Source organism: Staurois parvus, unplaced genomic scaffold (assembly GCF_062004578.1).
Source record: "Staurois parvus isolate SC_StPar_1 unplaced genomic scaffold, SC_StPar_1.0 ptg000094l, whole genome shotgun sequence".
NCBI lineage: Eukaryota > Metazoa > Chordata > Amphibia > Anura > Ranidae > Staurois > Staurois parvus.
In genome coordinates this window covers 61542-86585 of record NW_028317890.1, presented here as the reverse complement: position 1 = coordinate 86585, position 25044 = coordinate 61542, and the positions used below count along the sequence as shown (strand labels likewise).

At 42.9% G+C, this 25044-nt stretch overlaps 1 protein-coding gene across 1 annotated transcript in view; it reads right to left on the bottom strand.

The window, feature by feature from the left end:
* The window catches only part of SAR1A (secretion associated Ras related GTPase 1A), a 41036-nt gene extending 21044 nt beyond the window's left edge, over nt 1-19992 (bottom strand). Inside the window, exon 1 of the mRNA XM_089670714.1 lies at nt 19835-19992. The gene's annotated coding sequence lies outside the window, so the exon portion shown is untranslated. The remainder of the gene's footprint in view (nt 1-19834) is intronic.
* Nucleotides 19993-25044: the final 5052 nt, after the last annotated feature.

Genomic DNA, 25044 nt, shown 5'->3' with positions numbered 1-25044 from the left:
GCCGGGGTCAACAATCAAGCTGGCCAGATCACAGGTGACAGACTCCCCTCCCTTCTGTCCATTACACAGAAGGATGCTGAGTAATACGAATACCGCCAGCCTGGATGTGTCTGCTAATTCCTGCTTGACCTCCAGAGCCTGGAAGCACCACCACACTACTTCTGGAGCCAGGCCTGTCGTCGTCGTGCCACCTCACGCTACAGGCAGGATGACTGCGCAGCCTACTCGCCCTGTGCTCCTGGTGTCCACCCCATGGAGGATGGACATGCAGAGCCAGGAGGATGGACACGCAGAGCCAGGAGGATGGACACGCAGAGCCAGGAGGATGGACACGCAGAGCCAGGAGGATGGACACGCAGAGCCAGGAGGATGGACACGCAGAGCCAGGAGGATGGACACGCAGAGCCAGGAGGATGGACACGCAGAGCCAGGAAGATGGACACGCAGAGCCAGGAAGATGGACACGCAGAGCCAGGAAGATGGACACGCAGAGCCAGGAAGATGGACACGCAGAGCCAGGAAAATGGACACGCAGAGCCAGAGCGTTAATAGAGCCAGATACTCCACTTTCCTGGCGAGCACCCACACTGCAAAGTCTCCCTCCTCCCTGCTAGTCCCTGGGTGTTTTGGTAAAAATGATTTTTTCTTATCAAGACAAGTAGATTGTAATGAAGGACAAGCAGACCCCGATTTGGTCCCATGGATAAGTAGTTTTTTTATTTAAATTTCCACACCCCTGATGTCTAGTTGAAGATTGTTAGAATAGTATCACACTTTACACTCATTCTGCTCTAATTACCCTTGGCCAATAATTACATTTTTCAATCAGGTTTATTAGCGATCTGTAGTGATTTTGGGGGTCAAGGGATAGAAACAGCACATGACGGTGGACACTGATACCAACATTCCCAGAAGTTTTGAATGCATAAAAGTCTGTTGGAGAATGCAACTACTGAAAGAACGGAGCTAAGATAGGAGACATGGGCTGCCAGAGTTACATATAATACCTTTTCTTTTGGTTTTTTTTTCCCCTACTCCAGAAAGCACAAATCTTCAATTGCAGTGGGGCTTTCCCCCCCACACCGCAAGGGTTATATGTTCACTTACTAGTTTTCTTACTTAAATGTTCTCGTGGGCTACAAAAAGCATTTTTTTCCCCAATTCTCCACTCCCCTGGCAGATGGCATTCCCCTATGTTCCATCAATAGACTGTTTCTTAGCACCCTTGGGTCCAATGTAAGGTAATATAGGTCCTGCATCGGGGTTTGTGGATGATGTTGGAGGGCATCCAACCACCGGAGCACAGGGAAGAAGGGGCTGTGGGGACCAGTCTTACAGAGTAGGTAAGAGAAACTGTCTGACTTGCAGTCAGGCAGACCTACCTCTTCCACATACAATGCTGGTGTAAAAAATAATATATATATTATGATGACGAAGAGGGACAGGGCACAGCTCAGAACAGATGAGAGAAGAATGAGGGTTGTAAATTAAGTAATACATCCTCCTCATCTGCCCTTAGACCTAATAAGTATGTTGAAGTTTCCCCATCCTAGAGATGGGCTTTATATATTTTAGTTCATATTAATATAAAATGTACTGTTCATTCCACTGGCAAATGCATCATATGTGCATTTAAAGAATATTTTCTTAAAGTGAACCTGATCTGGCTTTAAAAAATGGTCCAAGGTAAAAATCAGTACTGAAGGGCAATTACCAGTGTCAGCCTTCAGATCCACTGGATGCAAGGCAAAGGCTTTACAAAAGACTCTAAAGGGATAGTTCACCTTTACCAAAAAGCTGCCTATGCAGATAAGGGGTGTCTGTAGATAAAAACAAACTGTGCAGCTCTGACTAAAGTTGAATAATGCCCTTGGTAAAGCTGTAGGGCATCTCTACATCTACATACCTCCTGAAGCCTCACTGGATAACTCCCAGGGAGTTGCTAGGTGAGGACTAGTCATTACTGTTCACCTCCACCATTCACAGGAGTGACCTCTCAGATGCTAAGCTCAGAGCTACTACATCAGGGGAGAGAAAGAGTATGTGAAGGGCTTTGATTCAGAAAAAGAGCTCACTCCTGTGATGGTGGAGGTGAGCAGTCATGACTAGGCCTAACTTAGCAACGTCCTGGGAGTATTCCAGTCATGCTTCATGAGGTACATAAATGGCCTACACCTACAGCAAGGGTATTATTCAACTTTAGTCAGAGACAGTTTGTTATCCACAGACACTACTTATCTGCACAGGTAGGTTTCTGCTAAAGGTGAACACTTTAAATTTCTTTCTAAATTGAGATTAGATCACCAGAATTGCCAGCACTAAGATAACCCCCTTGTTATTCATCTGTCAAATACCTGGCACTTCATGCACAAGTGAGGCTCTGGGATTTGACACCAAAATGGCTTAGCACTGTGAGAGGAAGGGGCTTAATCTCATCCTGAAGAGAAGTCAGAACTCATGCAAAGCCTGGATCTCGGGCCCAAGTGGCTCCACAGAGATAGATTTGAAGACTAACAGGTACTTGCAGGCACTTTACACTATTCTTCAGGACGGTTGTTGCCTTAGGAAAGTTTGTGGCCAGGCAAAGTTTCAACAGAAAAGCAGTAATTTAAAGAAATCCTATTACAGAATGCAGAATTATGTAATCTTATTACATGCTACAGAATTTGTAAAGCCAGGATGCACAGATTTGTTGTGTTTTTATACAAGTGCGAAAATGTGAAATAAGCTGTCGACTCAGTGTGTGCTATCATATTCCTTGTATAAATCCCATAATTAATTTACACAGCTAAAACAGATTTCCTATGTGCTTTGCTAGTTATTGAATAAAACAAAAAATTGTTCTCATAATACGAGCAGAATTAGGAGTAAGGCCAAGTCCCATAGGGCGAGCATATCTGTAATTAAAATATTGCCAAAGGAATAAGCTGTATCTGTAATCAAGAGGCAGTGCTAGGCTTACATGTTAGCAGTATAATAGACAAGGGTTTCTACTGACAGTGTCTCTTCAGAAACAAGGGACTAATAAAATCTCTACAATGGGATTGTTTAGATCCATTCTGCAATCAGCAGATAACTTGCTATAAGACACCTACGTTTAGGTGCTGGATGGCCAGTTCTGAATATTCTCACAATATGATCTAAAAATGCAAGATCCAGTGTGAAACTGTATACGACAATCTCTACATCAGGGGTAGAGAAACTTAAAGAGGTGGAGATCTACCTGAACAACATGGAAGTCGTCAAAGATCATGGGGCACAGTGTTGCCTCCTCACACCTGATTTAATCCTCTAATTGCCGAACTACCGTGTCACAGTCGTGTGCATTGCACGGCATTCAAGGGTTTAAACCAGATGACGAGGAGGCAACATATCACCTCCTCACCACCTGTCAAACACATTGGGATTGCTTTGCAAAGGAGCAGCAGTGCCTACTGCACCTGTGAATGAGCCCTTAGTTGTAATCAGCAGCGACACCCTACGGGTAAAGTTGAATCACGTTTTTAATCACCCCCCCCAATCCCTGTGGCAGCAGCCAACGGTGTACACAAACCTGCAGAAGGAGTTACACCCCCCTGTTCCTTTAGGTGGGTGCTACCACCTGTCAACCAAGACCCATTCAAGTAAATGGGCCACTCTGCAAGTGCCCTGCAACTGCATGCTTCTGCAGGGTCCAAGGGCTTAAAGCAGGTAGTGAGAAAGTAACACACTGCTGCCTGTTTAACCCCCTGTTTTCTGTACTGCACAAGGTTGCAGGGCAATTACAGAATGGCCTCATTCACTTGAATGGGTCATGCTTGGCAGGTGTTACACCCACCAACCATGACAGGGGGTAGGAGCAGCACTACAGAGGAGACATCAACTTATGTAGCTCTTGCTCTCCACTACAGCTCCAACTTTACAAGTAGTTCCTCTGCATTGCACTATGTTTTATACTCTGGGACGGTGTGTCAGCAAGCCCAGACCAAGATCTACCTGACACCCTCTCTACATGGTCCCAGACTGCTCTGCCTCCCAGCTGATTTAATATTGTGAAATCACAGAACAAGCATGCTTGTATTTAAAATGAGTGGAATCCTTCAGGCACAGATAATGGCAGCGACTTATTTTAAAATTAAACACCTTGAGGGCTTTGATCACACTGGGTGCCTGTTCATGCCTTTTCTAAAGTGCATGTCTGGCAGAATAAAATCATATATGCAGCACATCTGTACATTTCTCCATGTTTTGTCTCTTTAAAGGGCTGTGAGCTCTGGCAGGATCAATAGGCATTTTTCTGTATTTGCAGCATTTATAAAAAGACAAAATCCAGGGAAATGTGCAAGTACTACATAACCATTTTTTTTATTTTGTCTGGACTCTAATGTAAGGAAAAATCAATTGGAGTCTTTCAAGTACAGCTAAAATGCCCTGAACGTGCAATAGACCCACTATTTAAATGTACTCGGACCACATAATCTATTCATGCCCCTGTATTAGAATATGTTTTTTAGTATATTTACAGTGGGTATAGAAAAGAATCACCCCTTTAAAATAATCACATTTTATTGTGCTGCAGCCTGAAATGAAGACAGACACAATTGTTGTTTTATCCAGCTGTATGAAACCAATGTTTTTTCTTTTTTTAAACTCAAAAACAGAATCACTGAGTTGGAGAAATGATCATTCCCTAGTGTCAGTATTTTATTAAAACACCTTTTGTTTTAATCTCAGCCTTTAGTCTGCTGGAATATGTCTCTACTAACATCTAGACTTTGCAATATTTGCCCATTCTTCTTTGCAGAGCTGCTCAAGTTCAGCTAAATTTAATGGTGACCATTTGTGGACTGCAGTCTTCAAGTCATTCCACAGATTTTCAATGGGGTTTAAGTCTGGGCTCTGACTAGGACATTCACTTTTTTCTCAGTCAACCACTGTGTGGTAATTTTTGCTGTGTGCTTTGGGTCATTGTCATGTTGGAAAGAAAACCACCTTCCCTTAGACAACTTTCTGGCAGAGGGCAGCAGATTTTCCTCAAGAATTTGATGGTATTTTTCCCCATCCATTTTCCTTCTATCCTGACAAGTGCTCCAGTCCCTGCTACAGAGAAACACCCCCATAACAGGATATTACCACCTGCATGCTTTACTGTAGGAATGGTGATGTTTGGATTGTTAGCTGGATTTGGATTTTCGCCAGTCATATCATTTAGTGTTGAGGCCAAATAATAAAATGTTTGTCTCATCTGACCATAACACTTTTTCCGCGTGGCCTCAGAATCTAGTCGTGGCCTTTCTTGAGGAGTGGCTTTTTCTTGCAACCTTCCCACATAAGCCACATTTGTGGACAATTTGATATTGTCACATGTACACAATGACCACTCTATTATAAATTCCTGCAACTGCTTCAGAGTTGTAGGCCTCTTGGTAGCCTCTCTGACCAGCTTCCTCCTGGCTCTTTCATCCAGTCTGGAGCGATAACCTGATCCAGGGAGGGTCTGGGTTGCACCAAATACCTTCCACTTCTTAATAGATTTCATTGTGCTTCTAGACATTGATAAAGCCTTTGAAATTTTTTTGTATCCATCTCCTGACTTGTGCCTGTCCCCAACTTTATCCCGGAGATCTTTTGACAGTGCCCTGCCACCGATAGTTGTTTGCTTCAGGGACTGAAATGCTCCAGGAAAGCTTTTTTTCATGCTGAGCTAATCAAAATGACCACAGCTGATCACACTTGAAAGTCAAATGGTTCTTTGTGCCATTGAGAAGGCAATTAGCTACACCTGGGGGGGGGGGTGATCCTTTTTCTAAAAGGATCTTTCTTAGTGATTCAGGTTTATTTCTCTTTCCCTTTTTATGACATGTTGGTGTTATCTCTTTCACTTGGATGTTAAGTTGAACTGAATAAATACAGCTGACTAAAACAAAACTGAGTGTCTTCATTTCATCAGGCTGCAAGGCAAAAATCTGATTTTAAAGGGGGGACAATTCTCTTCTATACCCACTGTATATTATTATTATGTTAGTATAGGGAGAATTAAAGATCCCATGTAACATACTGGCCTCTGTACTGAGCTGAGGAGGTAAGATAAAGAACGGGTAGGTTAGGGGAAAAAAAAAAAAAAAAAAACAACAACTGCAGAAGGAAAATCTTGTGTTCTTTTACACCATTCTTGACTCATAATCTAACAATCTGTGACACTTTGTTAATACCAATGGCTAAAGTGTAGCAGGCTTTGATGATATGAAGTGTCACTGGTGACAAGGCAAAGTTATTTTAACATGAATAGTCTATTACCATGCATCTATACACTCCTGATACTATTTATGGACAAAATATTGATTTTGCAACTCTATTTAATACCAGCCTGCTTTCAAATAAAAAAAAAAAAAAAATGGAATTTTTGAGGCATACTTTTCTTCCATTTCTGGAAAATGTAGGAGACAGGAAGAACTTTTGGGGCTATTTCCCCTAACTTCCTGTCCTAGTGACAATATTGACAGAAAGAGGATAAATCCCTAATGAGCACAGACTTAGGGTGCTCTCACACAGGTGGTAGCGCAAGGGAGGGGTTGTATTAAAATACCGCACCGCAACCATGAGTGAAGCATTTGGCTAGCATCGCACATCCACTTACTTTAATAGGCGGGTTTGAAAGGGGTAGACTTGTCAAACTCAGGCTGCCATGGTAGGATTTAGCTAGGCAGTTGGGGGCAGTAACAATTGTGGCTCAACCACCTGCCCTCTGGCCGCCCTTGTGAAAGGGCCCAAAAAAGTTTCTGTTGAAAAAGAAACCTCCCTATGCTGTCCAAAACTGGAGAGAGATCAAGGACAGATGTCAGCGGTCAATGAGAATAATCCCTACGTTTATGATCAATGCTCTTGTTACTGAATTGCAAAATACAAACAGGACTTGCAACTGCAAGCATAAAATACAAACAAAAACATTTGCCACAGTTAGAATGCCTTTGCTGAATGATGACTCAACACACAGCATGTGACCCAAAGTTTAAATAACTGGCTTGGTACATAACCTGGCCATGCACAGGATTTACGGAAATGTAATACTTTTTATTTTTGACTCTATTCAAACCTTAAAGCTGATCTCCTGACAGATATAAAAGACATATTAATTCAGCTATGTTTTCATTAATACAAAGCTGAATTAATACGTGTCTTTTATAAGCAATGGTAAGTGCTTGAATGTGACCTGGTACTAGCTTCCTGCAATCCAGTGTACAGCAGAGCTTATACTGGGAGAGGAAAGGCAGCATAAAAGGACCAAGTCAGTTGTGATGAAGTACGTATGCTAAAAAGGGACATGCAGATATGAAGAGAGAGGAAAGTGGCAGAGGGGTCAGCTCATCAGCCTGTTGATTCTCCTTTCACAGTCGAGTCACAGCTGGGGGGAGGGAAAGTACCTGTAAGTAAATCTTAAAGCAGAACTATTATCTTACAAAATGTAGGAGTTATGGTTTTTGGAAGAAAAAACATGCAAAGACTTTTACCAAAAAAATATTTTTCCCCACTGTGATAGGATTTTTTTTTTTTTAATTCATATGTACACCGAACAGTGCATGTACCATGCAGTGTACACCACTGGCTCATTCCTAGCATCGGAAAAATGCCAAAAATGGAGCGAGGAATGACGCAACTCCATTGCCATAAGCAATGGTCGCCCAACAGCCTAATAAGAATGATAGGGATACGAGAAGAAGCAAGGAGGATGGAAACGAAGCGTTACAGAGCCGCAGAGGATGGACCTGTCCTGTCATTGCTGAAGGAGGACAATTGCAGATGGGGGGGGGGGGGGGGGGGTTGTGCCATCATAACATACTGGTACCTTATCCACCAAGCAGACTTCAATTCCCCTTTACCTGAAGCAGGAAAAAAATCATGTCTCCAGCCCCACAGGACAGCAGTGTGCTGTGTAGCAGGTCTGTATAAATCTCAGGACTGGAGCAAAGGAAATAAAAATCCATTGGCAGGGAAATCATCTACCATATATGCATTTCAACTATGAATTTGTTCTTTGCCAGAAGCTCAGATATGAAGTGATTGAAATGCTTTGTTTGTTTTTTTATTAAAATATCAATCATGTTATACTTACCTGCTCTGTGCAATTGTTTTGCATAAAGCAGACCTGATCCTCTTCTTCAGTTCCCTAATGGCAGTCCTGGCTGCCACACACAGCAAGCCACTTGCTATGGGGGCACGCATGTGTGCTCGCTTCTGAGCCGCACTGTGTGTCCATAAGGCAGCCCCCCCCCCCCCAATCCCCCACTGGATCTGATTGACAGCAGTGGGAGTCAATGGCTCCTGCTTCTGTATCTGAGCCAGTGAGGAGTGAGAGAGCCTCGGCTCTAATGCACATCTCTGGATCGAGACTGGGCTCAAGTATGTATTTAAGGGGGGACTGCTGAGGAAGTTGCAAACAGAAGGTTTTTAACCTTTCTGCACAGGATGCAGTAAGGTAAAAAAATTCTGCCTTTACAACCACTCTAAGATTTTGTTCTAGATCATGGAGTTTGTGTTTGCAGGCCATATGGCTGCTTTTCTCAAACAGAAGATGGCATCATATGACCAATGTGTATTCTGCGTAGTGGGCAGATATCACCCATGTAGACAAAAAGAAAAAACCTCAGCGCCCAGGATTCTCTTATTAGACACACAATTCCCCGTGAGATGCTGCTGTACACAGGTGCAGAAACCAAAAAAACTTATGTCAATAAATACCAGCGCAAACCCACATAATAAATTGCATCACCCAACCTATTAGACAAACTAAAAAAACGTGACCACTTATATGCTAATAAAATAATAAAAAAAAAATATATATATATAAATACATAAATAAGTAAGTAAATAATTATTGAATTAATAAGTCCAGTGACAAAAAAATCCCAAAATAACAGTCCCGTGACAAAAATTGTAATTATACTGTAATTTTCATTGGATTCTTACGTGCTTTTGATCCCTTCACCATCCACCAGTGCAAAAACCAACATTAACCGCACTCACCAGATATTAGTGAGTCACACGCCTTTCAGGAATATTAAGGGCTCCTGGACCCCCTTTACTTTATATAGGACCTCCAAATAATACCTCCTTTCAGATCTGGGTACCTCTTCTGGTTACTTCTCTCACCGAATCCCCCAAGGAAAATAATGGAAGCTGCCTCTTGATGTTTAAAACTTTTAGGTAGCTGCAGATTCAGTTGATATCCTGAGTGTTGGCTCTGATGTCCTGTTTTAAGGTGGATCCTTTCCCTTGCATAGTTCCTATAGAGCCACCCTTGGGTATGTGCCAGTAAGCTGGGTAGACTTTGGGGGTCTAATCAAGCCCATATATGAAGAGAGAACAGCATGCTATTTTGGGATTTTTTTGTCACTGGACTTATTAATTCAATAATTATTTACTTATTTATTTATTTATTTATATATTTTTTATTATTTTATTAGCATATAAGTGGTCACGTTTTTTTAGTTTGTCTAATAGGTTGGGTGATGCAATTTATTATGTGGGTTTGCGCTGGTATTTATTGATATAAGATATCACCCATGATAGTTTATTTTATTCAAAAGGAGATTATAGGTGTAAAATGTATTCATCCCCTATACAAAATGATTTTTAGCAGATGGAAGCCTAGAACTGGCTCACATCAATATACAGAGACTATAATGTAAAGGTGTACATGTATAAATTACAGGAAACAAAGTATGATTATAAGTTTCTGTGAACATAATAATAAACTGAAAAACAACTGTGTTAAACAGCCTCTATATCTGATTTATGTATGTTAAATATGGGTTATAGCACAGCAGAAGAGCTGTGTAAGATCTATAACCCTATGCAAGATGCCCAATACCAAAATCTAGATAAAAAAAAAAAAAAAACACGAATTGGACACGGCACCAACATCTGGGTATGATGTACTTTCAAACAACACCTGTAATTTTATATATAAAAATACACCTATCCAGACATTCTTCATTTAATGTATGCATGCCATACACATAAAAAAAAAGTGCAACCATTTCATACACAATAATTTCTTTTGTAAATAAAATTAGTATACAATAGGCAGAAGAGTGTCTATAAGGTTAGCTGTACACTGGCAATCTGTAGAGTAAATCTGATATTGTGCAAAGACCAGGATTTAATATCCTGTTACACTGGATTACATTGAGAATGTGAAGTTTAGAGTTTCCTTACTCCATTCAGTAGTTACAGTATGTACCTCAGCTAGGCATTTTTGTGACATGTAGAGGAGGTATTAGACAAACATGCATTAAACGGATCTGCGAGTGGAACAGCAAGTTATCAGAGACTGCTACACTGCTTCCTCAACCTTAGCTGACATAAAAAAGAGCAATAAGACTCGTTCACACCAGTGAGCCTCACTAAACACACAGTGGCTGGTGTGAGTGGAGACAAGCAGTGCTGACGCTCCAGTTCTGGCGTATTGCACTGTTCACTTTTTTCCACATAACCTCATTGAAATGTCATGAGTGACACATCAATACAGTTCTATTCACCGCAGCAGCAGTGTGATGCATTGGTTCACTGTACAACCCACTGCACATAAAAAAAAAAAAAAAAAAAAAGACTGAAAAAGAATGCTTATTCCAGTATACACCACAGCGGTGCTGTATTGTGAACTGACAGCATTTTGCTTTGTCTACGAGTCACTGCTGCACTGGAAACAGCAAAAGGTTTAGGCTACAACGCATCAGGTGTGACGAAACTAACCATTTACAAAGCTTTGGCCCATAGACATATTTTGTTGAATACATTTCCAGAAAAAAATGCCGAAACCCAAATATAAATATCAGTTTACAAAATATGTAAACCCAACTTTTCATATTCCTGACATGTTCCTGCTGTACCATATAGTTGTATGAAAAAGGATCCGGTTCTCTTCATATGAAATACCTGGTGTTCCTGCCAGCCCCTCTGCTTTCCTATTGAAAACTGACAACACTAGGCATGAGAGCACAGTGTGGTCAGTTCTCTAACTGTGCTGGGAACTCAGTGTGCTGACCCTCTCATACATCAATTTTCTGGGAAGACCAGCATTGCTGTTTCTTCTCCCCTTGCTCTAGAACTGAGGGTATCAGATCCCTTATAAAAAAAAAAGAAGGAAAAGAAGAAGGGGGGGGGGGGTGTGTATATAATATATATATATTTTTTTATTTCTTTACACAAATGTTTTGCCTTTCTTTTCTATTTTAAACTAAATGGGTTGTTTTAAAAGGTGAGGGTTTACAATCACTTAAAAGGCTCATTCAGTCCCCCAGGCCTTGCAAACGCATGTTTTTTCACACGTTAACATGCACTGTCTGAACGCAGCCCATTCACATGAAAGGCTAGCAAAGCACCAAAACATCCAAAAAACGATGGGTGTGCACCTTTTGTCCCCGCTGTACTTCCCTCTGTGGGTGAACAGCTATTAATGCTCATGCAGCCATTGACAGCTCACCACCCACGGATGACATTATACAATTACACTGGAAGATGCGGGACAGCTTTACACTAAGGAACCCCTTCTACATATTCACCAGTAGTGCCCGACATTTGACAGAATACTAAGAGTGCTAGACTCCTGGCACATGTATGATGGGGAATAAAAATATGTATATTATGATTAAATAAGACTTTTGGCATGCAGGCTGTTTACAACTTTTGAGAGATTGGAATGCATAATTTTAATGACAGGCATCCCAAATTCCAATCAACAGATTCAGGTTGCTGGTTTGATGAAACATTAAAAATACTGTAATGTACAGAAAATGCAGCTATTAAATAATTCTAAGTGCAAGATATACATTTGGAAAAATACTCATGTGAATAGTAACACAAATATCTGTTTAACCTGCAACTAATAGTGCAACTTCCTCCTAATGAACCCTCAATACATGCAAAATCAGCAAAATATAGCTGAAAGTTGCTGTAGCTGGACAATGCACTGAATAGGACTTGCACTTCGTGTGTTCAGAATACAGACTGGCAGGCACATACTTCCCCAGAGCCTCATGCACTCCGGCTAAACACCAAGGTTTCATGGGGCCTAAAAGGTTTGTACTTAAAAAAAAAAAAAAAAAAAAGAGAAAATACAAGTTTCCTCGTTTCAGTTCATGGCATAACCATAAATTGTTTTTTCAAACCACTTGTTATTTGAAAGCAACTTATTAGAGAGAGTTGGTTGCAACCAATGACAGATCCACTCACATTTCTGGCACGCGCTTTCCTTCGCTATACTACAGTTTACCAGGAAAGTTATGCCTTTAAATGAAAAGTGTAGATGCTCACCTCTCCTGCTGCTAGAAATGCTAAACACAGCTATATTTAGGAGACATGTTCCCCCAAAGTCCGCTGGAGAACGGACACTTTGAGGATCATCAATCTTCATGGTCCCCCGAAGCTTTCATCAATTCCTGACCAACCATGGTCTACAAAGTGCTTCAATTCAGGTAAATAAAATGCGCCTTAGATGCCCGGAAGGAACCTAATTTAAAAATTGCTTAAGAAAACTGAAAATGAGGGATGAAAGCAAAGAAAAATAGATTTACAGTTTCCATACACTTTAAAGGATAAATTCACCTTAGGGAACATGTTACACCTGTTTTTAGGGTGGAACATGTAACATGTTCTCATAGCTGCAGCAGCGCTTGTTGCCCCCTCCCTCTGATAGAAAGGAGAAGTCTCCTGTACTATCTCGGCCACGTCATTCATTCACGGACTTTTATGAATGAATGAACTGCAACTGTCGTCAGCCTTAGCGGCTGTGGGCTTGCAGTTTTTAATGAACTACCACGGTGCTGTGGAGAGCCATGGTAGTTCATTGAAGCTTCCTGTCAGAATATCTGCTTGCTGTACGGGATTGCTGATGCCATGACCTGCATTTTGTTTGTTTTTTTTATTTTTAATAAATTGCAAAGATTTCAAAACTAACTTCTTTCAAGTTGTCATTATGGAGTATTGTTTATAGAATGTTGAGGAAAAAAATTAACTTAATCCATTTTGGAATAAGGCTGTATCATAACATGTGGCAAAGTTAGGGGCTGTGAATACTTTTTGGACACAGTGTGTGTAAAATATATATATATATATATATATATATATATATATATATATATATATATATTAAACATAAAAAACTAGAATAATGTGGTTGCATAAGTGTGCACATCCTCTTATAAATGGGGATGTAGTGGTGTTCAGAATTAAGCAAGCACATTAAAAATCATGTTAAGTAGGAGTCAGTGCACACCAGCCATCATTTAAAGTGCCTGAGCAACCCCAAGCAAAGTTCAGCTGTTCTAGCAGGTCTTTCCTGACATTTTCTTAGTCGCATCCTACAGTAAAAGTCAAGGTCCGCAAAGAGCTTCCAAAGCATCAAAGGGATCTCACTGTTAAAAGGTCAAGTGAAGGGTACAAAAGAATTTCCAAGGCATTAGATATACCATAGATCACAGTGAAGACAGTCATTAAGTGGAGAAAATATGGTGCAACAGTAACATTACCAAAAACTGGTCTGGGAGGCTGCCAAGAGGCCTACAGCAACATTAAAGGAGCTGCAGAGATATCTGGCAAGTACTGGCTGTGTGGTACATGCGACAACAGTCTCCCATATTCTTCATATGTCTGGGCTATGGGGTAGAGTGGCAGGACGGAAGCCTTTTCTTATGAAGAAAAACATCCAAGCCCCGGCTAAATTTTGCAAAAACATCTGAAGTCTCCCAAAAGCATGTGAAAAAATGTGTTATGGTCTGATGAAACCAAGACTGAACTTTCTGGCCATAGTTCCAAAAGATATGTTTGGAGGCAAAAACAACACTGCACATTACCAAAACAACACAGTGAAGCATGGTGGTGGCAGCATCATGCTTTGGGGCTGTTTTCTTCAGCTGGAACTGGGGCCTTAGTCAAGGTAGAGGGAATTATGAACGGTTCCAAATACCAGTCAATATTGGCACAAAACCTTCGGGCTTCTGCTAGAAACCTGAACATGAAGAGGAACTTCATCTTTCAGCATGACAACGACCCAAAGCATACATCCAAATCAACAAAGGAATGGCTTCACCAGAAGAAGATTAAAGTTTTGGAATGGCCCAGCCAGAGCCCAGACCTGAATCTGATCAAAAATCTGTGGGGTGATCTGAAGAGGGCTGTGCACAGTCCATGCACTTACAATCTGACAGATTTGGAGTGTTTTTCCCAGGAATAGTGGACAAATATTTCCCAGTCAAGATGTGCCATGCTGATAGTTTGAGTGCTGTAATAAAATCAACAGGTGCATCAAAGTATTAGTTTAAGGGTGTGCACACTTATGCAACCATATTTCAGTTTTTTTTATTTTTACTTCCCTCCACCTAAAAGATTTCAGTTTGTTGTTCAATTGAGATGTACAGTTTAAAGGTTACATTAACTTGACATTTTAACAGGGGTGTGTAGACTTTTTATAACACACACTGAATCTAGTACATATCAGACTCAGTGATCAAACGTTTTATTTAAAGAAAAAAAAAAATACCTAAAATCGCTGTTTTGCATATATTCTGAAAGGACTGTATTATACTTTTCTACATGACAAACTCCATGTCATAGACAGGTATCTTGATACAAACTACCTGCACCTGCTGTCACTAAGACATTTAGTAGTAGCAGCATGCTTTTTGTATGGCCTGTCATAATGGGGTAAAAAAATTAGCCTGTTAAAGTACAAAAACAGCAGATAATCACTACTACAAGGGGTCGAATTATACTGTGAAAGAGTGAAAGCAAATAAATATATATTTATTATACCCAGAAGTAGGATATACAGGGTGGGGGGAAGGGGATACAAATCTTCAACATTAATGTGGTTGTAAAGGCTCAAGGTTTTTTACCTTCATGCAAAATCACTGCACATAGCAGATAAGTATGACATGTTTGTTATTTTAAAACAAAAAAAAGATTGCTCTTTATATCACTTTAAAGCAGTACTAAAGGCTGCCACTTTTTTTTGTGTGTAATGCCTTAATTTACCTTTAATCAATAAGCCTCCAACTTCTTTGGATTTAGATGCCTGTCTACCCTGCACAGAGCCCTTAAAGTGATCGTAAACATTGGATTTTTTTAATAACCACTTCACCCCCTAATCGCTAAGCCATTTTTTTTCTATTTAGTATTGTATTACTTTAACTGACAATTGGGCAGTCATGCAACACGGTACCCAAATGAAATTTATATTTTTTCACACAAATAGAGCTTTCCTTTGATTGTATTTGGATTACCAGTGGGGTTTTTTTGTATTATATAAAAAGATTTTGAAAAAATTATATATATTTTTTACTTTTTTGCTATAAAACATATCCAATAAAAAAAACAAAAAAAATCAGATTGATCCATAAATTTAGGTCAAAATGTATTCTGCTACAAATTTTTGGTGAAAAAAAAAATCCCAATAAGTGAATATTGATTGGTTTGTGTGAAAGTTATAGCGTCTGCAATCTATGGTATATATACTGGAATTCCTATATATTTTTACACTAGTAATGGCGGTGATCAGCGACTTACAGCAGGACTGCGATAGTGTGGCAGGCAAACTGACAGTTTGTGGGAACCAGGGACAATACTACAGTGATCAGTGCTAATAATATACACCGCCACTGGCTGGGAAGGGGTTAACATCTAGGGGCAAAGGGTTAACTGTGTGCCTAACAGTGCTTGGTGTATTCACTGTGTGCTGCTTTTACTAAGGGATGTGCCAGTTTTTATTCCCTGCCTTGCTTCCCCGCTGTCAGGACAGAGCTCTGTGTTGTTTACACTCACAGAGCTCTGTCCTGTCTTCCTCTTCGCCGATCAGTGGGACCCGTCCATCAATCATTGGCTGCGACCCGCTGATCAGCTTGTGCTATGACTAACCACAGCACAGCAGAGGTCCCCCCTACCTAGAAGAGCTGGATCATGTATTAGACACATGATCCAACACAGGAGAGCCGCTCTACTCCGGGCTCCTACGTGAGGCAGTCAGAAAGCGGTCACAATAACAAACATGTCATACTTACATGCTCTCTGCAATGATTTTGCAAAGAGCAGTCCTGATCCTGCTCTTCTGGGGTCCCCCACTGGCGCTTCTGGCTCCTCCTGCCTTCAGAACGCCCATATGGCAAGCAGCAATGTATAATAAAAAGTGCCCCCATAGCAACGGTAAAAAATAAAAAAAGTCTGCCTTTAGAAATCACTTTAAACCACTTCCTTCTCCTGCCTAGGACTACATGTCCCATGAGGCATTGCTCCTCACACATTCTCGTGTTCTCAAGCACTTACTGACATGTATGCACGGTGTACTGAGCTGTATGTGTTCTGCACAGTGTATACTGACATGTATGAACGGTGTACTGAGCTGTATGTGTGCTGCACGGTGTGTACTGAGCTGTATATGTGCTTCACGGTGTATACTGAGCTGTATATGTGCTTCACGGTGTATACTGAGCTGTATGTGTGCTTCACGGTGTATACTGAGCTGTATATGTGCTTCACGGTGTATACTGAGCTGTATGTGTGCTTCACGGTGTATACTGAGCTGTATGTGTGCTTCAAGGTGTATACTGACATGTATGAACGGTGTACTGAGCTGTATGTGTGCTTCACGGTGTATACTGAGCTGTATGAACGGTGTACTGAGCTGTATGTGTTTTGCATGTTGTATACTATGTATGAAAGGTGTACTGGGCTCTGTGTGTGTTGCACTGTGTATACTGATATGTACACTGCTCAAAAAAATTAAAGGAACACTTTTTAATCAGAGTATAGCATCAATTCATTTAAACTTCTGGGATATTGATCTGGTCAGTTAAGTAGCAGAGGGGGTTGTTAATCAGTTTCAGCTGCTTTGGTGTTAATAGAATTAACAGGTGCACTAGATGGGCAACAATGAGACGACCCCCAAAACAGGAATGGTTTTACAGGTGGAGGCCACTGACATTTCTTTCCCTACTCATCTTTTCTGTTTTTTTACTAGTTTTGCATTTGGCTAGGGTCAGTGTCACTAATGGTAGCATGAGGTGATACCTGGACCCTACAGATGTTGCACAGGCAGTTCAACTCCTCCAGGATGGCACATCAATACCATTGCCAGAAGGTTTGTTGCGTTTCCCAGCACAATCTCAAGAGCATGGAGGAGATTCCAGGAGACAGGCAATTACTCTAGGAGAGCCGGAGAGGGCCGCAGAAGGTCCTTAACCCATCAGCAGGACTGGTATCTGCTCCTTTGTGCAAGGAGGAACAGGATGAGCACTGCCAGAGCCCTACAAAATTGCCTCCAGCAGGCCTCTAGTGTGAATTTCTCTGACCAAACATTCAGAAACAGGCTTCATGAGTGTGGCCTGACGTTCTTTAGTGGGCCCTGTGCTCATTGCCAGACACCATAAAGTTCGACTCACATTTGCCATTGAACACCAGAATTGGCAGGTTCACCACTGGTGCCCTGTGCTTTCCACAGATGAGAGCAGGTTCACCTTGGGCACATGTGACAGACGTGAAAGTGTCTGGAGAAGCCGTGGAGAACGTTATTCTGCCTGTAACATTATTCAGCATGACCGTTTTGGTGGTGGGCCAGTGATGGTCTGGGTAGGCATATCCATGGAGGGACACACAGACCTCTACAGGCTAGACAATGGCACCCTGACTGCCATTATGTATTGGGTTGAAATCCTTGGACCCATTGTCAGACCCTACGCTGGTGCAATGGGTCCTAGGTTCCTCCAGGTGCATGAAAATGCCCGGCTTCATGTGGCGAGAGTATGCAGGCAGTTCCTGGAGGATGAAGGAATTGATACCACTGAATGGCCCCCACACTCGCCTGACCTAAATCCAATAGAACACCTCTGGGATATGTTTCGGTCCATCCGACTCCACCAGGTTGCACCTCAGACTGTCCAGGAGCTCAGTGATGCCCTGGTCCAGATCTGGGAGGAGATACCCCAGAACACCATCTGTCGTCTCATTAGGAGCGTGCCCCGATGTTGTCAGGCATGCATACAAGCACGTGGGGGCCATACTAACTACCGAGTACCATTCTGAGTTGCTGTAATGACATTTCACCAAAATGGACTAGCCTGCTGCATCATTTTTTCACTTTGATTTTTGGGTCTTTGAATTCAGTTCTCCGTAGGTTGATCATTTCCATCAAACAATGGGGCATCCTTACATTCCAAACACATTACCCAGTCCATATCAGTATAGATATCCAGCATGAGATTTTTCCCCATTGAGATCTGATGTGTTTTCAAAGTGTTCCTTTAATTTTTTTTGAGCAGTGTATGAAGGAGTAATGGGCTGCATGTGTGTTGCACTGTGTATACTGATATGTAAACAAATAATGCATTTTGTATGCAGGCCAACTAATCAGCTGACCAACAACTCAATTATGAACATAGTTAATTTGTATAATCGATTAGGTTGATTAGTTGTTTAGTAGCCCTAAACAAAAAACACTGACAAGTAACTGATCTTCTCTACATGCCATGCACAATTCTGCCATTTGTAACTGATCAACAAAAAAAGAGAGAAAACCCGCTGAACCCACAGGACAACCAATGACTCAACTACGGCCATTAATCAAAGTGGTGTTCTTGTCAGTGTGTAATACATGGAGGCAGCCATCCCCAAATGTCATTTCATATGGCTCTACCCAGAGATGGTGAACTATCTGTGATCAGCCTACAGTCGGGATGGATGGCCTGTGCACACACACAATGATGATGGGGGGGGATAGAGCCCCCTGTCAGTGATCAGCCTACAGTCAGGATGGATGGCCTGTGCACACACACACAGTGATAATAATGATGATGATTGGGGGGGGGGGATAGAGCCCCCTGTCTGTGATCAGCCTACAGTCAGGATGGATGGCCTGTGCACACACACAATGATGATGATGATGGGGGGGATAGAGCCCCCTATCAGTGATCAGCCTGCAGTCAGGATGGATGGCCTGTGCACACACACAATGATGATGATGATGGGGGGGATAGAGCCCCCTATCAGTGATCAGCCTGCAGTCAGGATGGATGGCCTGTGCACACACACGATGATGATGATGGGGGGGGATAGAGCCCCCTGTCAGTGATCAGCCTACAGTCGGGATGATGGCCTGTGCACACACACAATGATGATGATGGGGGGGGGGGGAATAGAGCCCCCTGTCAGTGATCAGCCTACAGTCAGGATGGATGGCCTGTGCACACACACACAGCAATAATAATGATGATGATGGGGGGGGGGGATAGAGCCCCCTGTCTGTGATCAGCCTACAGTCGGGATGATGGCCTGTGCACACACACAATGATGATAATAATGATGATGATGATGGGGGGGATAGAGCCCCCTGTCAATGATCAGTGTGGATCTTCAGAGCACACCAGTTTACATTACAGCTCAGCAGTGACAAGTGATCAGCCCTGCCAGGATCGGTGTGCTTAGGCCAGCCTGGGACTGTGATGATCAGTATAGACTGGACAGGCTCTCTATGGACGGGGAGACGAGTCCAGCCTATGGACGGGGAGACGAGTCCAGCCTATGGACAGGCTCTCTATGGACGGGGAGACCTTTGCCATAGAACAGTATACCTTCACGGCCCGGATGTGTCTGCGTGTCGCCCCATCTCCCCCAGCCCGGACTCAGCCTCCTCCTCACAAACTGCGGTTGCCGCCTGCCTGTACACCTGTCCCGGGTAATGCCTCCTCCTTCTCTAAGAGGCTCACCAGGGCCTTCCTGTTCACTTTCACCACAGCCACCCCGGCTTTCCCTGCCATGCCCCCCCCCCTCTTGTCTTCTTTTTCTCCTCCTCCCCAACCAGTGACCACCTCACCTTCTTCCGTCTCTCCGCTTCTCCCCGTTCGCTTCCCGGCGGCGGCGACGACTCCTCCTCTTCTCCCGGCCCGGGGCCTTGGACACTGGCTAGTAACAGGGAACAGACACCGCACACCGGAAATACGTAGCAAAAAGGGCAGCCCGGTCTGTCAGCAAGAGGGAGAGCGGCTTCACTGGGGCTTACAGCGCACGCGCTGGAGGATTGCCGAACTCTCGCCAGGAGATTAGGCATGCGCAGTGGATAGAGGTATGCGTGTCAACCTGGCGCGCAGGCGCAATGCTGCCAGCCCGAGGCAGTGGCGTTGATTCGGCTGCGTGGCTCTTCTCAGATCATGTGACGTGCTGATGATGTCAGGTTTAGAATGTCACAGGGAGTTCCCAGCTGGTTGTTTGTTCTGAGAATTGTGTAAGAGCGGCCATGAGGTCAGGACGAGGGGCGCAGTGGAAGAGTCATGGCTGTTAGGGTTGGCACAGGAAGTAGAGAGTACTGCCAAGGTGTTGTTGGTGCTGACAGGTGGATTTTTGGCTTGGTATGCTGTACACAAGTTTATTTTTATGCTTCACAATCGTTCTGAGGCCCCATCCACACGTGTGTTATGTGACTGGGCATTTTTTGCACAACACGCATTCACATTGAATTGGCTGTGCGAAATACAACAAATGTGCCAAAGAATCTCTCACACCTTTTTTGGGCATTGAGCTTCACTGCAAGGATCATACTTTCCTTTCCAGGAACATGCATGGAAGTGCGCAGATGTGACTGCAGTCTGAACTACTTCCCGCCCGTCAGTCATTTGACATTTGCCGTTATGACGGTGTGATCTGTCACCCGCTGTGTTCACCGGACACAGCGGATGACCGATTGGTGTACCAGCCACTGCTGGTACCATGTGTTTGCTGTGACAAGTCACAATAGCTTACATGACAATTGTACACAATGGATGGCATTGATTCATAGTACACATGCCATTCGTTGTGTACTATTGTGTTGAGCTCTGTGATTGGTCACATGGTACAGACAGAATCAATCACAGCTCATCTGTACCTTATGAGTAGCTATGGCCAGTCACAGCTACCAACAATAGTAAGTATTGAAATTCATTTAATTCAGTAAAATGCATTGCTTGTAACAAAGAAATTCACTGGTATAAGCAATCATAGTGTGTTATAAAAAAAAAAATTCTGATCACTTACCCAGAGTAGTGCATAGTTGCCAACTGTCCCAATTTGGTCACGGATTTTCAAAAATGCACTGACCTTGTCTCGGAAATCAAGGCCAATCACAGAGAGTGAAAGTGCTGGTGGGTGCCGCAGCTCGTAGATAAGTTTGTTTCACATTGGGGCACACATGCTGGAGACAGAGATCCCTCCCCCTACTTCTTCCCCCTGCAGCTGATCAGCCGGGACTAAGGAATCACTTAGACATTTTCTTAGTCGCATCCTACAGCAAAAGCCGTGGTCTGCAGAGAGCTTCCAAAGCTTCAGAGGGATCTCATTGTTAAAAGGTATCAGTCAGGAGAAAGGTACAAAAGAATTTCCAAGGCATTAGATATAGCATGGAACACAGTGAAGACAGTCCTCATCAAGTGGAGAAAATATGGCACAGCAGTGACATTGCCAAGAACTGGTTGTCCCTCCAAAACTGATGAAAAGACGAGAAGAAAACTGGTCTGGGAGGCTGCCGAGAGGCCTGCAGCAACATTAAAGGAGTTGCAGGAATATCTGGCAAATACTGGCTGTGTGGTACATGTGACAGCAATCTCCCATATTCTTCATATGTCTGGGCTATGGGGTAGAGTGGCAAGACGGAAGCCTTTTCTTATGAAGAAAAACATCCAAGCCCGGATAAAGTTTGCAAAAACACATTTGAAGTCTCCCAAAAGCATGTGGGAAAATGTTATAGTCTGATGAAACCAAGGTTGAACTTTTTGGCCATAATTCCAAAAGATATGTGTGGCACAAAAACAACACTGCACATCACCAAAATAACACCATACCCACAGTGAAGCGTGGTGGCAGCATCATGCTTTGGGGCTGTTTTTCTTCAGCTGGAACTAAGGCCTTAGTCATGGTAGAGGGAATTATGAACAGTTCCAAATACCAGTCAATATTGGCACAAACTCTAGGCTTCTGCTAGAAAGCTGAACATGAAGAGGAACGTCATCTTTCAGCATGACAACGACCCAAAGCATACATCCAAATCAACAAAGCAATGGCTTAAGAAGAATATTAAAGTTTTGGAATGGCCCAGACTTGAATCCCATTGAAAATCTGTGGGGTGATCTGAAGAGATCAGGAGATGCCCTCGCAATCTGACAGATTTGGAGTGTTTTTGCAAGGAAGAGGGGGCAAATATTGCCAAGTCAAGATGTGCCATGCTGATAGAGTGCTGTAATAAAATCAAAAGGTGCTTCCACGAAGTACAGTAAGTCCCCGACTTATGAATGAGTTCTGTTCCGGGAGAACGTTCGTAAATCGGATTCGTTCATCAGTCCAACAAAGTGAGTCTTATACACCTCTGACACACATATACAATGCAAAGCATAAAAAAAACACACAAATACTGTAAATAAAATATTTTTAATTTTACAGTTTCCTGAAAATGGTACAGTACAACTGTAAATAAAATATTGCTTTTACAGTTACTGTAACTTAAAATGGTGGGACAGTACAACTGTAAAACTATTTTTGTTTTAACATTTACCTTAAAATGATGGTACAGTACCATAACTGGCGTATAGTGGAAGAGCGTTACTAACTGGAAGAGGGAGATGGAGCTGAAGGATCATCAGCAATAGGAGATGCAAGGAAAGATGGAATTTGGCCCACACCTGATGTTGATGGAGCTGACGGATCATCAACAATAGGAGTTGGAGGGAAATATGGAATTTGGCCCATACCAAATTGAGAACCTGATGTTGATGACATTTTTGATGGATAAATTCTGTCTACCCTCTGGAAAAAATGATCCAGTGATGTCTGAGTAGTAGCTCTTTTTTTCTTGTCATAGATGACTCTGTAGTACTGGATGGCATTCTGAATGGCTGCTGCAACCTTTGTGTATCGTTGGGGACCTGTGCCTCAAAAACTAACGGTGCCTCTTCAAGTAAAGAAAATTCCAATGTAATTTACTGGGTTGTGAATCTCTTTGGTTCTTCAGTTATATCTTCCTCTTGGCTCTCTGTCTTTTTGCTGGGCCTCTAATTTCATCAGGTCCTCATTCGTAAGCTCCTCATGTTGCACAGCAAGGAGTTCAATGAAGTCGTCCTCTTGCAGATCTAGCTCCAGCTTCATGCTAAGGGTCACTAAGTTGTTGAAGACCTCTTTGGACTCCTTACCCATCTTCTCAAGTCTATGAACTTCATGAACAAACTGAGGGCAAAGGTTCTTCCAAACCCCATTCATCGTGACAGCTGAAACCTCATGAAAGTAAAGTTGATGTTTTTTTATGGCCTTGCAGTCCTTCCAAAATTGTCACAAGGTTGTTCCTGTTTCATCAATAGCCATCACTGCCTGACGAAAAGTGTGACGTAAATAATATTTCTTGAAAGTCCCAATAACTTTACTTTTTCAGGACCCTCCCGCTCTGCATTCTATCTCTTTTTGCGATCTCCCCAAAACAAAATTCTGACATTTATCTGAGCCAATAAACGCCACAGAGTGGCACGTGCCACTCTTTATGCCCACAGGTTGAAAGGGGGTCTTGGGTTTCCCAACGTAACAAAATACTATTTAGCAGCCCAAAATTCACAATTAACATTGCTACACGCTACCTCAGACATCCCCCTGTGGGTCTTGCTGGAAATCCCTGACTGTGCTCCTGTCCCGGTTCCAGCTTTTCTTTGGCTTCAGCCCGCTCATGACTCATAGCCTACGTGAATGGGACTTGACATGTATGGGACTACATGTATCGCCACTCGGTCAAACTGATGTCCCCCTTCTGCCCCTATTGAATAACCCCCTGTTCCCCCCGGGCTTGGCACAACCCCATGCTTTTATCTGGTGGCCGCCCACGGTTACTCCCAGGTGCGCCACTTTTTGAATTCCTGATTGTTTCCTTCTTGGTCCTCCATTTGAAAAATTCATAAAGCCTCTCCAGCAGAATGGTACCCCTATATGCAGCTTAGACACTGGATCTCCTCCCTTCGCCGCGATTCCACATTTCTGTTCTGGAAAACGGCTTTTGAGCACGTTTTTCAGCATTCTCCTGTTGCCCATGGCAGCATCTCTCCTAATCCACTCACATCTTCTCACAGAACATCCTCCTGGCTCCCATTCTTAAGTCTTAAAATGGGAACGTGATCTTGCTGTCTGCTTGGCTCCAGAGGTCTGGAGCAGGGCCTGGTCGGCTGTAGCGAAATGCTTGTTCAATACCACCACTATGGAGGAGGCATATAAGCTCCTTCTCCGATGGTACTGGGTCCCGGCTTGTATAGTTCATGCAAACCCATCTTGTGACAATCGATGTTTTAGAGGCTGTGGAGTTCGTGGAGATGAGTTACATGTATCGTGGAAGTGCCCGCGATTAGTGGGCTTTTGATCCAGAGTCTACGGCCTTCTTTTGTCCCTTCTCCACTCTACCTTCTGTAGAGACCCTCGCCATGAACTCCTACATTGCTTGCTTCCTGGCCTCCTAGCCCATGAGCAGAAACTGGCCAAATATCTTTTTATAGCGGCAAAAAGGGCCATTGCTAGGGCCTGGAAGAAACCAACTGTTCAAATCGCTGAAGTGAGGAATGTTATGACCACTTTTATGGTCCATGAGAAAATGTCGAGTGTCCTCAGTGATTCTCACCCTAGGTTCCTGAAAATATGGAATCCTTGGTGGTCTTTTGCCCACCCCTCACTTCCTGCATCCAATTTGGGTATTTACCTTTACTAGAGGAGGCTCTTGCCTGCAGGTTCACTCATCTCTAATTCTTCTTTCAGTACTTTCTAACTGCACTCTTTCCTCCTTGGCTTTCTGCTGTCTTTCCCTCCCCCCCCCCCTTTTTTTTTTTTTTAGTTATTTCTTTTCCCCACGGCCCTCCACCTCGCTTTGCCACCTTTTGGTATTTTCAACCAGAGACATATTGCCCTATTTTGGGGCACTCCTTGTTGAGGGCTAACCTGGATACATGTAGGTTTTTGTATTGTCCATTTGACCTCGGTCCTCTGCAAGGGACCATATTTTCTGATTGTTTGTATCTTGTTATTCTTTAACCACTT